A 14,037-nucleotide genomic window follows, 5' to 3' on the forward strand; every position below is an offset into this window, starting at 1 on the left:
TATTAATTTTTTTAATTTTATAATTTTTAATAAATTTTAATTTAATAACCATTCTAACAGGTATGGGGTTGTATCTCATTGTGGTTTTGATTTTCCCTGATGTTGAGTCATGTCTAGAACCTTTCCATGTACCTGTTGACCATTTGTATATCATCTTTAGAAAAATGTATATTCAGGTTCTTTGTCCAAATTTTGATTGGGTTATTTGGGATTTTTTTTTTTTTTTGCTATTGAGTTGTATGAGTTCCTTATATATATTTTTAACCCCTTATCAGATATGTGGTTTGCAGATGTTCTCTCCCATCCCATCAGTGTCTTTTCATTTTGCTAATGTTTTCCTTCATTGTGCAGAAGCTTTTTATTTTGATGTAGTCCCACTTTATTTTTGTTATTATTGCCTTTCAGTGTCAAATACAAAAAAGTCACTGCCAAGACCAATGCCAAGGAACTTACCAATATTTTTCTTCTAGGAATTTTATGGCTTCAAGTCTTACATTCAAATCTTTAATGCATTTTGAATTAATTTTTGTGTATGGTATAAGACAAGGGTTCGGTTTCATTCTTTTACACCTGCCTGTCCAATTTTCACAGCACCATATATTGAAGACTGTCCTTTCCTCATTTGTATATTCTTGGCTGTTTTGTAAAAAATTAACTGAATCTATATATATATATTTCTGGTCTGTGATCTGTTCTATTGATCTGTGAACCTGCTTTTTTTCCAGTACCATACTATATGTTGACCACTATAGCTTTGTAATATAGTTTGAAATTAGGAATCTTTGTTCTTCTTTATCAGGATTGCTTTGGCTATTTAGGGTCATATATGATATTTTATATGTGATATATTTGAACACTTATGGTCAGAAGCTCTTTAGGTCAAGATCACAAAGTTCCGTCCAGAGGCAATAATGTTGCAGCCCTGGAGCCATACTTGGCTTCTCGACCCGTTGAGTCCACCAAGTAGTCATTTTCAACTTCTGAAAAATCAAAATATTTCACTTAAAATCTTCAACTTCTGGGTTTTAGGATTCTCTTTAAAAAAATGGGATGATCTGGGCAGCCCTGGTGGCCCAGCAGTTTGGCGCTGCCTTCAGCCAGGGTGTGATCCTGGAGACCCGGGATCGAGTCCCACGTCAGGATCCCTGCATGAAGCCTTCTCCCTACCTGTGTCTCTGCCTCTCTGTCTGTCTGTCATGAATAAATAAAAATAAAATCTTAAAAAAAAGGGATGATCTGATAACCCTAGGCCCACATTTTCACACAGCATTGGAAATGGAATTGGCTGGAGACAAAGGCTGCCCCATTAGAGGGGATAGGCCCTGCCCAGGCCACTTCATTCATTCTGCCCATTAGCCTAATCCCTAGAGGCATTTGAGGATTTAATATAACTCCCCAGGAACCCCTGCCCACTCATTTCATGGAAGGAGAAACTAAGGTCCAGAAAGTCACATGGCGCACTTAAGGTTTCATAGTTTGTTGGTTGTAAAACAAGGATAAAATCCAGTCTGATATTTCTCCTAGTCCCATATTTTTCCCTTTATGTGGGCATATGTTACTTATGGAGTTCAACTGTATTTGCCAGTAAAACCCATGAGAGGCTACTCTAGGCTAAAGAGAGGACTAGGAAGAGGATGGAGAGAGGGGATAATTCATTCCATTCATTCTAGCTTCATTCCTCCCTAAATCCCTCTTCCTACAGACTTCCAAATATAAGGCAAAGCGGACCTGCTCTGAAATCTGGTTTTGTTAAGCCCAGAAACAATGCAGAAATCTATTGTGGCTCAAAAAAAATATAACAACATATTTGCCCTTGGGAATTTTTTTTTTAAGATTTTATTATTTATTTGAAACAGAAAGAGAGAGAGCATGAGCAGGATGGTGGGAATGGGAGGCAGAAGGAGAGAGAGAAGCAGACTCCCTGTCATATGGGGCTCCATCCCCGGACCCTGAGAACACAACCTAAGCCAAAGGCAGACACTTAACTAGCTGAGCCACCCAGGCACTCCTGCCCTTGGGAACTTGTACCAGGAAGTTTTTCAGCCCTTAAAATAAAGGCCTCCAGAGGAGCAAGCTGCTATTCCATTTCATAGGAGACCCGTGAGAAGTTCACAAGCAGGTTTTCTAGGAGAGTAGGAGGTGGGAGGCATGTTAGTAATTAAAACGTTTACTTGATTAAAAATATAACATCTCTCTAAAAAGATTTAGGTGCCTGTGCCTTTAGAACTGTATTCTAGGGCAGCCCCGATAGCTCATAGTATAGCGCCGCCTTCAGCCCAGGGCATGATCCTGGAGACCTGGGATCGAGTCCCATGTCAGGCTCCCTGCATGGAGCCTGCTTCTCCCTCTGCCTGTGTCTCTGCCCCTCTCTCTCTCTCTCTCTCTCTCTCTCTCTCTGTGTGTGTCTCATGAATAAATAAATAAAATCTTAAAAATAAAAAAATATGATAATAATAATAATAATATAATAATAATAATAAAAGAACTGTACTCTAAAATATCCTCCAATCACATTTGGATTTCCTGCCAAGGGAAGAAATAAAGATCATGACTCAGATAATTTGTCTTTGCCTCATGGAAAGTCCTAGAGGCTGGTGGGTAATGTTCACATCTCAATAATAAGAGAAAAGCATGAAATTTGTGTGTGTCTCCAGGCAGAACAAAAATGAGAAGGAGAGATGTATGTATGTGAGAGATACAAGGAGACAGACACCGGGTTTATATTTTGGCTTGAAGGAGAAAAAATACTGTTAGTCCACAGAAAAAACTCCTCCAGTGTTATCTACTTACCTAATTTTCATGTTGGCATGACAGGAATCAGGGATGTTATAAATCTATAGGTATGGAGTCTGTCTCCCTACTTTTAAATGTTTTCGGCTGGGGCTGGGCAGATAAAACCTTGAGGGAAAAATAAAGCCAAACAAAATCCATTCACAACACACAACTATAAAAACAGCCTGATGTGGAGAGAATGCTTTCCACCCTCCCCTGCAGACAGGTCTGCTTTACAAGGAGGGAAACTGCCTAGAAATAGTGTCACCATGCACCTAGTTTTGCACCTTCCTGTGCTCTCCAGGGAACAAGCAGCTGCCAGCTTGTGTATGTGGGTGCTGACCCAGCAATCCATCCCTTGCTCTGGCTTCCTGTGTCATCACACAGTTCACTAAGCACTCGCTGTGTGCCAGACTCATGGGTTGCCTCTTTGAGCATCACAGTCCTGTAAGGAAGGAATTCTTGCCTGTTTTGTACATATGAGGAACCTGGGGCTCTGAAGGGCTCAGTAATAACCAGGTGAGTCAGCTGAGCTCATAGCCGGGCTGGGGTCCAGCTCTCTGGGCTCAACCCCTTTGCCAGACGTTGGAGACAGCCCCAGTGGCCCAGGAATAGCTTCTGCAGGCACCAAGCCTTCAACTTGCCTTCTTACAAGCTCCTTTAACTACATAGAGCCATGAAGTTCCCATGGGTAGCATGGTTCCTGTCACACTCAATAGCAGGGTTTTTAGCCTTGATGCTGTGGACATTCTGGGCCTGATAGTACTCTATCACGGGGGGGACGTCCTGTGCACTGAGGATGGTTAGCTGCATCCCTGGCTTCTACCACTAAGTGCCAATAGCATCCCTTACTGTAACATCCAAGATATTTCCAGATACCATCAAATGACCTATGGGGCAGCAGGGAGCAAAATCAGCTCCAGTTGAGAACCACTGTTCCATAGCTAACTATTTGTCAATAGTTTTGGGCATTCAATGGTGTAGGACCTAGAGGTAAACTGCCTGGGTTTGAGTCCTGACATTACCACTTATAACTGGGTGAGTCAATTGCTTGACTCTGCTTCTCTATATATAAAATAGGGATAATCATGTTGTGTGAGGGTTAAATAAGTTAGTAATTAACAGGAGCCTAATTATGAATACACATAGTCTACACATTAATCTGTATGTGTAGCATGTGGACAGGAGACAGCTGTGATGTGAATCAAAGGGTTGCTATGTTGCAGGCAGTGTGCAAGCATTACCCGATTTAGCCCTCATGGGAATTCTGGAAGACTTCAAGATCATCTCCCTTTTACAGTGAGAAAGCCAAGATTCAGAGGCTAACTCCTTACAGACATCCCAAGGATATGAAGCAAACAGTTGAGTCAGGATCCAAAATTAGGTCCATCTTACTCCAAAATCTATATATTCCGGATCATTCCTATTTTTCACAGAAGAAAGCCACAGAACAGAAAGATGGATGTGAGGCCTTGGGGCCCAGATATGCACACTGCAGGCAGCCCTAACTTTCTGGTGAGAAATAGGTGATTAGTCACAGAGGGTTTTGGGTTACACAGGGAATGTAGTTTATTCTCTTTGTTCTCAGTAGGGTTGAATCCTCTGAGAAGCTCCTTAACCTCAACAGACTATGATTTGTGGATAAAAAGCGGGGATCACAGTCCAAAGGGAGGCATTAAAGACTAAAGATCCCTGAGACTCTCATACACCCTCACTCTGCTTTGAATGATCATCATATTCTGTTTTACGAGTGACCATCCAGATCTTCTTACCCATGACAGAGACATTTAAGAGCACAAGTTCTAGACTCCAGCTCCCTAGACTCCAGCTACCTAGATTTGTGCCCTCACTGGCTATATGATCTTATCTGTGCCTCAGTTCCTTCCTTTTTTTTTTTAATTTATGATAGTCACAGAGAGAGAGAGAGAGGCAGAGACACAGGCAGAGGGAGAAGCAGGCTCCATGCACCGGGAGCCCGATGTGGGATTCGATCCCGGGTCTCCAGGATCGCGCCCTGGGCCAAAGGCAGGCGCCAAACCGCTACGCCACCCAGGGATCCCAGTTCCTTCCTTTATAAAGTAGAATGTTTCCATAACCTACTTTGACCGTATTCTATGGATTAAAAAAGATGAGTAAACAAAGGAGTTCTCACAGGGCAGGCACTCAATATTAGCCCCTGTTGCCTGGAATATTTCTGGTTGGAGACCATGTCACCATATCTGCTAACGCCAGCCATAGAAACATCTTCTCTGGATAATCTTTTACATAAATTCAAAATATGGGGACAAGCTCCATGTGACTTTGCCCTCATGGCCATTCTGTGCAGCCTAATGTACGGCTGTCCTCACCTCAGAGATGCAGGTCACAGAAGGCTAGATTATCCGTGGGACATCCTCAAGGCCCGGCAACGCCTGAGTGACTGAGCTAACCTGAGGACCCCAGTCCTGCCATGCTACTGCTTGCTCTACCCTCTAGAATGGACATGAAAGTCTCAGACTTCCCGTAGAGGCCAGATGTGAAGTAACAGTATTCAAGCAAAAAGCATCGTCCATGACTCTGCATCTGTAGTTATGATGGTTCTTGCCAACCAACCCCTCCACATTACCTTCACCATCTCCTCTGCACCAGGCAGCAAAGTGACCGGTGTGTAGCCCAAACAGATGACATATTAAAGGGTTCTGAGTGAAGAGAGAGGGTGTAAGAGAAACTGGCATGATTCCCCAGATCTTTTGCCTGGGATTTTCAGTGCAATGGTTTTTCATTGCTTAGCCGTCACTTGCTTTCCCTAGAAGGAAAAAGCAATCGAGACAGTGTGCTCAGTCTTCCTGCACCAATATCTGAATGACTCACTGTTCTTTATGGCACTTGCCCACCTAGATTCAGCCAAGGTCCAGGAGCAAAACTGCAGCTCCTTATCTACTGAGAATCCCAGCTGAACACTTTCAGAGATCCCCAAGCCCTGATGGGTAACAAAATGACAATGCTTGTGAAATCTTACAAGCTGCAACAAAAATCATAGGTCTGCGGGAGGGAGAGGGGAAGAGGTGCTAATCATGTAATATAATGGTAGATATTATTTTGATTTTTTTTTTCATATAGACTCTTATAGGATTATAGGATGTTCATTAAGGTTCATGAAACATCCAAAGAGGTGATTCAGAACATCTCCAATGTCCATCCTTCAGATGGAGACTTCACGTGTCCTTTGCATATGAATGGATAAATCTTCCCATGAATATTCCTGTGGTTCAAAGTAAACTGTGTTTTAGTCATTATGAGTGAGTTTTCCATTACCAAATTAAAATGAAATTAGTCTGACCTGGCAATATCTGTCCCCACTGTCTTGGAGGCTCTGACATACCTGAACTATATTCTGCAGCAGGGATCCAATCCCCAGAGGTACAGACACCCCTCTCCTCCCCACCCCTGCAGATGCAGGTGGTGGCAGATCTCAGGTCAGAGTGATCTGCTCTTGAACAGAAGATGTGTTCTTTGAGTTTGGAGCAACAATTCCAGAGGGGGAAGGAGAGCCTATAAAGTACCTGTATGCTTGAGCCTGCTGATTGAGCGCAGACTTATTCATTTCTTTAACCTGGCTTTGCCTACTTGTACGGGTGATAAGCCTCTTGTCCAAACTCTCTGTGTCCGTTTGCTGTATATTTTATAAGGCAAACAAACACACAACTCATCCAATTTCACCGCATAAGGTATAAGTTCCTACGTGCCTAACTAGGAATCCAGTGTCACGGTTTGGGAGATTTCCTTGCAAAACACTAAAGAAGGTGAATGGCTCTCTGCTACATACAGTTTACAAATCCAGCGAGTGTCTGAATATCCAGAACTTAACCTACCTCCTAAGTCCCCTGCATTAGAACCTTACGCAGACACCTTGATTCTTTAGGTCCCAGGAGGGCCTGCTCATGACCCCTGTTCCTTGGCAGTGAGAGCGTGTGCTTGCTGCCTCTCTTACCAAAATTGAACAGCAGCTCATGTTGTGCGCTGTGTCCCTGTGTCATCTGCGAAATAGGGCCACTCCATTTTGTAAATGAAAATAAGTAATTTGGAGGAAACTGACCGTGACTGGGCATTTGTGGAAGCCTTGCCTCAAGCAGGAGCAGCGGCTACGATTTTATTAGGATGCAGTAACCTATCCCCACCTGAGGGGAGGTGGGGAACAGCCCCCATCGGTGGCATTCCTGCCCCTGCCCGTGGCAGGGAGAATTGCCATGGCAAAACCCAGCCAGAGGGACACAGGAGAGTAAATACATGTTCAAGTCACGGGATTTAATGAAACCCTTTCTCCTAATTGCAATGTCCCTGCAGAGAAAGTGAGTTATTCTCTCTGGAATTCTCATAGGTGCTCATTTTCCTTCCCCAAAGCCGAGGCTGGTCCTCTTACATTTCCCTTTGAGTCAAGTAAGGACAATTTAAGATGTCCTTTCCATGCTCAGATAATAGAGGCCTGTGATTCACTTTTATCCCACATTTGATTTATGTACAACGAACAACACCCAATCTGGCCTTTTTTTTTTTTTTTTCCAGATGAGCAGTCTCTGCTTTATTGTACTCCGAAAAGGTATATTGGAGCATCACGCTGGCTCACTGCAACCAGCCGCCCCCCATCCCTTGTAGCTCTGTGGGAAGTAAAGGGGAGACTCTCCATCTTTCACAGAGCGTTCTGTGGTCCCCGTTCTTTGGGCGCGCACACGCACACACGCACACCTAGTCCACCACGGTCTAGCCGCAGCCTCCCTGTCACCAGTACAGAGGACCACGGTGACAAATAGATGCTGCGGCAGGGTTTTTTTTTTCCTCCCCTTTCTCCCACCCTCCCCCCACCAAACCTTTTTTTTTTTTCCAGCCTTGGCATAAAATGGTCAAATGATGTTCTACTGCAGAATTCAATTTCACAGTTCAGTTAGGTCCTTGATTACACTGCCAAATTCAGATTAATGTGCATTTAACGAACATGGATCAGGGGAATTCTGGCTGGCAGCCAGCTGTAATCGGAGCAATTGATAGCTGTGTGCAGTTTTATGCCTGTGCACCCCAGCGTACCACTGGTGAAATTGATTGATTAAATGAATTCATTGCTATAATTATTTATAATTTTGATACATCGCAGGCCTGTGTCTGACCCCATCCTTGGAGACATTGTACCCATTGTGGAAGGGTAGTCCAGCTGAGTTGTTAGCCCGGGATTATTTTTTTCCCATATAATATAGTCTTTTGTTTGTTTTGTGCACTGATTTTTTGGTTTGAATTGAGACCTGAAAAGCACATTCCTTTAAGAATTCATTTGTATGGTATATTAAAGGGCAACTAAAATGGAAACCCTCCTATGAATGTATGTTATCAACCATTTCAAAGGAGGAGGAAACCAAGACTGCTTTAGATGTTCTTTCAGTATTTTTAAATACTCCTGTAGAGAGACTTCTTTTTCAGAATGTATTTGATTTTTCAATGACAATTAGTGGGCTCGTAGAACTGCCACTATGCAGGCTGAGTGATAATTTGCAAAAATGGTCTAGTCTTCTCTTTTCACATTTTGCCATATGGAAATCCCCTTAAAAATATGTAGTTTATGATCTCATTTCTGTGAAGTTAACTCTTTCACAAAATCCCAGGACCATTCTCTTGGGAGGGGCGGGAAGAAAGCCAAAAGGTTTTCACCAGAAATGATGTTTCATCATTTTCCTTCTTGCACAGTGGCTTTCCTACCCTTGCTCCCTCCCGGTCCTGTCCTGTGTCATGCCCTTGCAATAAGGTCTTCAAAGGTAAACTACATTCATAGATCTTTTGTGTGGTGAGAGGGACATTGGATGTGCTCATTAAATACTTGTACCTCTTACTGGCCCAATTCCACTGCTTTGTGGTTTCGCTAAATGATTAACCCCTACACCTCTCTCAAGATGCTATACTCTGAAGGTAATCCTTTTTTTTTTTTTTTTCTAGAATAGTTTGTAAGTCAGGTTGTAAAAAAGATCACACAGGTCAAGCTTTACTCCTTTGAAAGTCTTGCTTAATGAGCGAACGTGTGTGTCTGTGCAAAACAATATACATGAACAAATTCATCAGATTTTTTCACCCACTTCCAAATATAGGATATTGGAAAGATGACTTAGAGTAGAACAGTGAAATAATTATAACAGTTTAGGGGCCAGGAGGCCTTGTTAGAGAAGAAAGCTTGGGCTTGCTTTCTTCTCTGTGGAAGAAAGGACATTATTGTATCTGAACACAAAGTTCTGGTCTGGCCAATGCAAAAATGAAAGCGATGAATTCTTTACATAGATGATCAGCTCATTTTGCCATGATGGTTTTTTCTTTGTTGTGTATTTTGAGCTGATTTCTCTAAAGCAATTCAAACAAAACTGTTCAAACAAAACGACTTAATTTTCCTTCACCTCCCCCCTCTCCAGCCAGGCATTATTATTCATCACTTTCTAGCATTTCTTGCATTTCTTGTATCCTGCTTCCAGTTGCCCAGACATTGACATCTGAGCCCCCAGAGAAACACCCTAACCAGGCTTTTGCTCTGTAGTTGTCTTTCCTTACTGTGCCCACCTCTTTCCTGACCATGTCTACCTTCTTATCATTGAAGTATACTCTAAGACATATCAAAGGGCCAAGTTCTAAAGTGACATTATCTGGATTTAATCCCAACTCTGCTTCTTGATAGCTCTGGGAGCTCTGCATGAGCTATTTTAACTCTCTGTGCCTCCGTCTCCTTATCTGTAAAATGGAATAGTCATGAGCCCTGTCTCATGGAACTTGAGATTCAAATGCATTCACAAATATAAAGTGCTTAGAACAGTCCCTAGCAAATGGAAAGAACTCATCAAATGTCAAATATCATTAACATTCGTATATATTATTCCTACAAAGATAGACTCCTAACAGAGTAGTTGGTTAATGTCAGGGCCCTACATTGGCTCCCACTGACATACTCCTGCATTTTCTTGAGGAGTGAGTGCCCTAGCCTTGATTATACAGACTGGGGAGGTGACAACTGATGGTAGAAATGCCAAGGCAGGTAAGAAAGCGGGCCTGTGGTGCCAGTGTGCCTTGGACCTGGGACATCTAGACACCCTCCTGAGAATGAATGACTGACCTGAACAGAAGAACAAGGTTGTACAGTTCACTTGGGGGTACGTGGCCATTTGCCTTGGATTGCTGGTAGGGGGCAGTTCCACCTCCCTGAAACTCCATTTTATCAACAATAAATTGCCCCCTTCTTGACTCTCAGAAAAAGAAGGAGGCTGCCACAAATATGTAGGCTAGCAGTGCCATAATGGAACCCACAGTTGGGTTGTTAAGACCCAACTGAGGGCTGTAGGTCAGTAACATAGTGCCCCTGAACAGGGTCACTCATGCACTTCTCCTTCCCAAAGTCTGCTATTTGTCTGTCTGCCGCCATCTCCTTGAGCGGACGGAAGCCCAGAGGGCGGACCATGTGTTCTCTCACTGGGGGCAGTCAGTTCCCCTTCCAAGAGTGCACCTCAAGTATGGTCCCAAAATTGTCTCTTGTGAGAGTAGCTGCTCCTCATCCATCACGTTTTTTGAGTCTGTGCCTCTTACTGGCGGCCACGAAAAACAATAGCATGATTTTGTCTCGAAGACCCGATTTCAAAGACGTTTGGCTCCCTGTGAACAACTCAGCCTCCCCTCTCTGACTGGAAATGGTCCCATTCGTGCAGGCAAGCCTCCCTTTCTTTATGCCACCCGTTAGCTGTGGAGAGGAGACTCTGATAATGCTGCTGACAGTCGATAAAGAAGAAAAGTGGCCTGATGCAGCGTGAAGCAGAGTTTGTGATTCCTACTGGATACAGCTTTTTTATTTTTAATATATCTTCAGAGATCAGTTATACAAGCTTGTGGGGAAGGAATTCAATTTTGCTTAAAGTATAGGAACAAATCCTCCACAGAAGACACCGGGGGATGATGCCATGTGATAGTTCCCAGGACATACTTTGAAAAATAAAAGGCATAGACCCCACTTCCTTCACATTCCAGCCTTGTAATTAGCCTGGACCTGGCTAATCTCAAACTTAATTTAAGGGAAGAACCCAGTTGTTTAATTTACACTGACATTTCATCCCCTCTCCCCACATCACATAAACACACCAGTGTTCCCTGTGTGTAGCAAAAATCTAGGGGCTTAGCAAAAAAATCAGTGACTTCAATACAGCATTTCAAATATAATGCAGTGCTTGATATATTATAATTAAAAGCATCTTTTCTGATTGTTTAAAAGGTTAGTGTTTAGGAATACATATGCTGCCAGTACATGATCTTCAACAAATGCTAGCTGGTTGGGCTTTTTTTTTCTTAATATTTTACTATTTATTTTCTATTGCATTCTCACTCTGCTAAGGACTTTCTATAATGATACCAGCATCTAGAATGTATTGGTCAGTCACTATGCAATCTTTTGATGTGTATTCAGTCCTTTAGAGCTCATAGTGACCTAAAAAAAGTAGTTATTATTGTTAGAGCCCTCATTTTACAGGAGAGAAAAACCAAAGCATAGGTGTTTAAATAACTTGCCCAATGTCACACAACTGATAAATGGCAGATAAGGTCTTTGAACCAAGAGCTTATTTTCTTAGACACTAGGTTGCTCTAAGTTGCCACCGTTTAGCCTCATAAAAGCCCTGCAAGAAAGGTATTTATGATTACCATTTTACAGACAAGGAAACTGAGGCTCAGAGAGGCTTTGTGATTTGACAAAGCCATCAGAATCTGAATTGAACCCTAAGTATGTCCCTTAGAAGCATATGTTCTCTTACTGTACAACCAGGACAGAGCCCTGGCTTCACAGTACCTGGTTCCTGCTGGTTGGCGCAGGGCTGTCTGAATGGTGGACTCACCTGAGTAGATGATGGTGTTCTCAAGACTAGGAAGGGCTACCCTTCTGGATGTGCACAGGCCAAAACTGTCATCTGGGAGCCAATGAACAGTGCAGAAGAAGTGAGAATGGTGCCATGCTAGCAGTGCCACTCTGTGGCAGCTCTTGCTGCCAGACTTGTGGAATAGACATTTGTTCATGCTGTGTGATAGGGCAGGAGCTTGGAACACCTGCCGCCTTCTAGATGGTCACCATGTTGCCATGTTCAATGAGCAATATGCCCCATCCTACTTCACTTCTCTATGGCATCTGATATGAGCTATTACTCCTTCCTTCTTGAAATGCTTTTCTCCCTTGGCTTCAGGAACCTCTAGTCCCTTACTTTCTTTCCAACATCCCTGGTCACTTCTCTGCTCCTTTATGCAACATCCTTCTGCTATTTCTGGTCTCTGAATGTTAGGGTCCTTGGACATTCTCTTACACATGCAACATCATGGCTTTTAATACCAACGAATGAAATTACTCTCACCAATGGCTCTCAGGTGCATGTCATGAGCTTCAGCTCTTCCCTGTACTCAAAACATATCTAAGTCACCTCAGCAATGTTTCTGCTTGGATGCCTAATAGTTCTCCCAAACTTAACATGGCCATGCCAGAATTCTTGGTTTCCTTCACATGATAGTTACCTATTCTGTGTAACAAACTATCACAAAACTTAACAACTTAATACAATGATAAACATTTATTATCTCACATAATTTCTGTGGCTCAATTTTCTGTGACTAAATTAGCTGGATGATTCTGGCCTTGAGACTCTCGTGAGGTTGCAGTCAAGATGTCAGCCAGGGCTAGTCATCTGAAGGCTTGACTGGGGCCAGATGATTATTTCTAGGATGGTTCACATAGCTGTTGATGGAAGGCCTCAGTTTCTGACTCTTGGCAGGAGGTTTTGCACTTGAATTTCTCTATAGAATTCTTGAGCGTCCTCATGACATGACAGCAGGAGAAGGCCAGAGCAAGTGATCCAGAAGAAAAGACAGTGGAGCCACAATATCTTTTTTAGTCTCAGAAGGCACTTGCTTTCACTTCTCTTGTATTCTTTCCATCACACAGATGAGCCTGGCACAGTGTAAGAGGGGACTATACAAGGATCCTCAGGCATCTTGGATAGAGGCTGATTACCACACTTCACAAGCCTACCCCTGCCCCTCTGCTCCTTATATCATTAAATGGCTTGTTGCTCAAGTCAGAATCTTTGGCTCTTTTCTTTCACATTTTAATCCAGTCCATCAGCAAATCATGTTAGCTCTATCTTCAGAAGCTACCCTGGATCCCAGCATTTGTCATCCCAACTATAGCACCCATTCTAATCTCAACTTACATTGACCACAATAAGCTAACTGGCATCCCTGTTTCCACCTGTGCCACAAAGGTCTCTTCTCTAGCTCCCAGAGATCAACATCAAGCTCATATCTCTCTTCTCTCCTCAGCAAACTCCAGGGGTTCCCATTTCACTCAGAGTGACTGCCAGTGTCCTTGCCATGACCTACATGATCATCCCTCTGACTACTTTTCTGACCATCTTTCCAAACCAACACCCCTCCATGCCAGAGGAGCCTCTCTTCTATTCTTAAAGCCTCTATTTGCCTAGAATCCTATGTGTGCTGTGCCCTCTGCCCAGACTACCCCTCCCCGCATAGATGTTAGGCCTCTTCCCTCATGTCAGCCAGATTTCTGCTCAAATGGCACCCCCATAGAGAGACCTTCCTTGGGACGCTTGGGTGGCTCAGTGGTTGAGCGTCTGCCTTTGGCTCAAGAAGTGATCCTGGGGTCCGAGGATGGAGTCCCGCATTGGGCTCCCTGTGAGGAGACTGTTCCTCCCTCTGCCTGTGTGTCTGCCTCTCTATGTGTGTCTCTATGAATAAATACATAAAAATCTTTTTTAAAAAAAGAGAACTTCCTTGACGACCACATCCAAGATGGCATCTCATTAATCTTAAACCCTTTGCTCTATTTTCCTTCATATCTCTGTTACTACTGGACTGCATACTGTACATTTATTGGTTTTCTTGTTTATTGTGTGTCTCCCTCTCTAGAATGTAAACCCCAGAAGGGCAGAAATACCGTCCATTTATATTATTGCTGGACCTTCCCATGGCACCTGAAAAGGTGCCTATCACATAATAGTGGCTCAAAAATTAACTTGTGGACAAAACAAATTCATGAGTATACTACATGGGAGCAATGGATTTCCTTCACCCAACAGAACTTTCTGCAATGATGGAGATGTTGTATATCTATGCTGTCCAATGTGATGGCTATTGGATACTTAAAATGGGACTTCTATGACAAAGGAATTGAGTTAATTTAATTTTTTATTGATTTCAATTAAGTAGCTACATGTGGTCAGTACCCAC

At 43.0% G+C, this 14,037-nt stretch overlaps 1 protein-coding gene across 3 annotated transcripts in view; it reads left to right on the forward strand.

Annotated features, from left to right (window-relative positions):
* PAK5 (p21 (RAC1) activated kinase 5) overlaps positions 1 to 14,037 on the forward strand; it is a 280,231-nt gene that overhangs the window by 237,825 nt on the left and 28,369 nt on the right. The window lies entirely within an intron of this gene.

This window comes from Canis lupus, chromosome 24 (assembly GCF_011100685.1).
Source record: "Canis lupus familiaris isolate Mischka breed German Shepherd chromosome 24, alternate assembly UU_Cfam_GSD_1.0, whole genome shotgun sequence".
Taxonomy (NCBI): Eukaryota; Metazoa; Chordata; class Mammalia; order Carnivora; family Canidae; genus Canis; species Canis lupus.